Source organism: Peromyscus eremicus, chromosome 7 (genome assembly GCF_949786415.1).
Source record: "Peromyscus eremicus chromosome 7, PerEre_H2_v1, whole genome shotgun sequence".
Taxonomy (NCBI): domain Eukaryota; kingdom Metazoa; phylum Chordata; class Mammalia; order Rodentia; family Cricetidae; genus Peromyscus; species Peromyscus eremicus.
The window spans coordinates 48,577,720-48,582,277 of NC_081422.1; positions in this window are offsets into that span (position 1 = coordinate 48,577,720).

The window sequence follows — 4,558 nt, forward strand, 5'->3', positions numbered from 1 at the left end:
GTGGCACTACGGGGTTGATTGCCCAGTGGAAGAAGAAGAAGAAGAAGATGGCTTTCCCCGGGGTCAGAAGATTGTTCAAGGTTCCTGAATAAACTGCTTGAAGAAGAGCCTGGTGTTGCGTCTTCCTTGCTGGTCAAGGCGGACGCAACATAAAGGCAATCATAGTCCACAGTGTGTGTGTGTGTGTGTGTGTGTGTGTGTGTGTGTGTGTGTGTGTTTGGGGGTGTGTGTGTTCATCCATCAATGTTCTGTCAGTGAGATTTATCCACATTGTTGAACGTAGTTGATTTGTTTGTTCCCAGTGATGCATAAAGATACAATTAATCTATCTTCTATATAACGGGCAGACATTTGAGAAGGTTCTACTTTGTGGTTACAGTATATGCATTTTGGCCCACAGGGTCCCATATTTTTGTAGAATTTGTTTTAAGTTATTGAGTTACTTAGAAAGACGTTTTCTTGACTCAGGCTTAACAGATGGGGTCTGCCTCATTTCTCCTTCACCACTATCAGCAACTTCTCTTTCATACTTTTCCTTTGTTAGGGTCAAAGATGCCATACCATTTGCAGGCCCCTAATATGTGCTGAGCAAGGTCCAAAGCTGACCGCTTATGGCTCTAATGTTTACAAGACCAGCTCTTTATATCCACATCCACAGAGAGCAGTATCAGCTTCCCAGGGCAGGCTCACAGTCCTCTGGAGGACCTCGGGAACTCAACAGTTGACCCTGTAACTCATTTCCCCTCAGACTCAGTTTTCCCGCTGTGGAGACGATGCTTTCTGTATTCCTCTTCTCTGAGTCCTGATTGAAAAGCATTTCTATTCTATTGAAAAGAATCCTCCTGCTTTGTTCTGCTCCTAAGGTGGATGAAAGTGGCTTCTCTCCTCACCTCACAGCCTCTTCCTTTTTCTCCTCTGCCCACACAGGGGCTGGATCGGGTCCAGGTCTTTACTTTCGTTGTTTGTCTGGTGCTGTGGATTCAGCCTGTCTTTCTCTGAGATGTTTTGATCATTGGTGGTTTCTGTTTCCTCCCCTTCCCCTCAGGCCCCCTTAGTCATTTCCTTACCTGAAATCTCTTTTTCCAGATTGGCAGCCCTCCTGCTCCCAGAATGCCTGGCGATGACTTTCCACCAGGAAGGGTAAAGCACAGATCTCTAGATGAAGCAGGTCAGGTCAAAGGTTTATACACTGACTTGGTAAAGTATGAGGCATAAACAGTTGTGAGAGCCAACCAGAAAGAAGAATGTGAGTCAGACAACTAAAGGGATAAAAACAGCAGGAAGCACAGGCTTCAGAGTTGGGCTGAGCTTCCTCGTAATGAAAGAAATGAAAGATTATAGTGTTGCTATTATCATGACAATAGACTAAACCTTGAAAATAATATTTATAATAGGTTTGAGAGACTGTCTTATTATTATTTCTCTTGAACACCCAGCATAGTGTGGTCTATAAATATTTTTAAGGCTAAATTAACAAGTTCCTATTATCCCTGGATCATATGTATTGAATATTCACTAGACAGCGGGTAGTTCCCAATGTGTCACACCTCCAGCAGGTGGATACTATGCTTCCCCTGTGTTCAAATGTAGAGAGCAAAGCTCAGGGGGTAACTTTCCAGAAGTCATAGCTCTCAGTGGACAGTTTCTGATTTAAACTCCCGTGAACTAGTAGAGCCAACCTCTAAGGAATCTGAAATGACAAAATAAATGGGTATTCAGGGGCATTTCCATTTACCAGACAATAACACCAACATGTGGGGAGCGACTGCCAGAAGCTTGGGCGGGCTGCACTCCCCTCCGCTGGAAGCTGCCAGACTTCCAAACTAACAAACCTTGGCCAAGTCTGCCCCTACTGCCTGATTGGAGCATTGCTGCTCTCTCTCTCTCTCCCAGCTTGACAGCACATCCTCCTAAGTAAGGGTAGTGGTGCTGGGAGAGCCTCGTCATCGTTTTTTTAGGGAGTGGTGTATTGCCTAAATTCCAAATTGGAACCTATGCTCAGACAAGTAAGAATGTCTTAGCATAGGCTCTGTGAGACTGGCTGCTTGCTGTCCTGGCCATTTTACACCAGAGGAGCTAAAGGTTCGGAAGACATGGGTTCCAACAGAGTCACATCTTCAAGAGAGAGATCCAGTTTAAACACTGAGAGTTTTTACTAACAGAATCTGGAGATTTCCCGTGTGTGATGGGTTATGTGCGAGTAGAAGAGGGAATCTCCAGTCAGTAGGCAACAAACAATGAAATCAGGGAGGTAAAAGAGATGCATCATAAAATGGAGATAATAACGTCCTAAATTCAGTTGAGCATCTAACTGAAAGTATCACATATTCCAATTCATTACCAATTGATTCCATTCAGTTTAGCCAGAGGTCAGCCCCAGAGCTGATACAAGAGACGAAAGAGTTCAACTAGCATTATTTCAGGACGTCTGTGCCACATACTACTTGGTGAAAAGTGATTCTTAGAAATACAGAATGGCAATTTCCAACAGCCATTTCCCAATCTGAGAAAGGCCTTCGGAACCTGATTAATTCCCACTTGGAAAGAGAAATGTACCATCTCAGTGAAAGCCTGGTGTAAGGGAGGCGATCAACACACAGAGAGAAGGCGTATCTGCACTCACAACTTGACAGTGATAAAGCTTGCACACACGGGTTTTACTGGTGACACACACAATCTGGCAACTGACAACAACAGAATCTGTGGCGCATTCAAGAGTAGCAAGCGCTTCACAATATACAAGATTTTTGAAGAGATACTAGGATTTTCAAATATGTGTCCATCAGCACATACCACTGCACCGTGCAACCTGTGGGAACACGTGGTGCTTGTGTGAAGAGGCTAAGTTCAACCATTAACCAGGGGTTTGATTCTGAGAGAACCTTCCTCCATCAGCCCAGCACTTCTCTTTCTGTCCTGTCCAGGTTCCTACTCCAAACTCCTGGGGGTTTTTTCCCAACATCACTTTGTGTCCACATTATCTAGATATAACTCTTTCAACTTCCCGCTTCACTGTAAAAAGATAGGCTCGGATGCATATTTACATATGAAATAAAAGTAGATATTCCAGGAGAATTAGGTGAGTGAAAAATACTGGTAAGAAGTCTCTTTAACCACACAGCTCCAGAGACAGCAATAATGATCAATAGACTATTATAATTATTATAATTAGAACAATATATTATTCTATTATACTTAGAACATTCTGATATAATTAGCAATAGAATATCAAGTGAACTAGCTTGAGTCACTGACCCTCACCTTGATCATGAGAGTCAAAATTACTTGGATGATTATCTAGATCTGTAAACAGACAGATTTGTGTGGATAGTTACCCACTATCTGTCTTTAAACCATATAACTTCAAGCTGAAATATGTCCTTCCTAACAATGTTCATCCTTGAATTTTTTAGGATATCTATGAACAAGTATGTCTCTGTCGAGCTGATCTTGGCAGTGAATAAGGAAAGTCAGATTAGGAAGGGAGAAAGATTGAGGTGGATAACAAAAGACAGTTCATGCTTTAAGGCTCCTACATATATTTTACACCCATCTGTGGCCTTGTTACTAAGCGGTAAGGCAAAAGAATGTTCATGCAGGGCACGATGGCTGTCAGCTGGATGGAAACATGTCATGTTCGTAAGGGAGCTTTAACTTCCAGTTTTTAAGTTACCGAATGCTGACTATTACATATATTTACAGTGACTTTGGAACACAAAGTGATACAGAGAAAATTAATTGTTTATTTGACTCCTTCTAGAGAGCTAATTCCATGGTATACATTTGATCTATGGCTATAGTGATTCAGTGGGCCAGTTATTTGCTAAATCTCTAAGGTAACTATTAAATCTGAGGTAGGATGAAAAAAAAGATTCGCAACAAAGGTTGTAAACAAAGGTTTGACCTTTGTTCTTAGAAAGAATGGGGTCATGGGGGGGTGGTAAGAATGTATGTCAAATGAAGAGATGGCTTTAGAAGTCAGGGCCCACTGGGATGCTGCATTAGATGTCGACACAGAGGACTCTCCTTTCCCCAAACTGAACTAAAGGAACTAAGCAACAATGCAAACATTAAAAAACAAACACTTATTTATTTGAAGTGCACCATGTGATTTCCCCCTACACACATACAGAGTCCTAACTCTATTTTACTTAAGCTAGTATTAATTAGGTCTGTTTGACTTGAATCTATGCCTACTATGGTCAAACTCCATGTCTGGGACCATGAATTGAGAGTATGAAAGGATACTCTTCATGTTTAACTTTTGCCCCAAACAGCTTACATGTGGGTCCATCAGAAGTAACTGGGCTTAACTTGTGGGAAGAGTCTAGATTGTTGCTTCCTACCCACTCTTTTTGTTTGTTTGTTTTTTTTTTTTGTTTTTTTGAGACAGGGTTTCTCTGTGTAGCTTTGCGCCTTTCCTGGAACTCGCTTTGGAGACCAGGCTGGCCTCGAACTCACAGAGATCCACCTGGCTCTGCCTCCCGAGTGCTGGGATTAAAGGCGTGCGCCACCACCACCCGGCCCTACCCACTCTTAACACACATACACATGCACA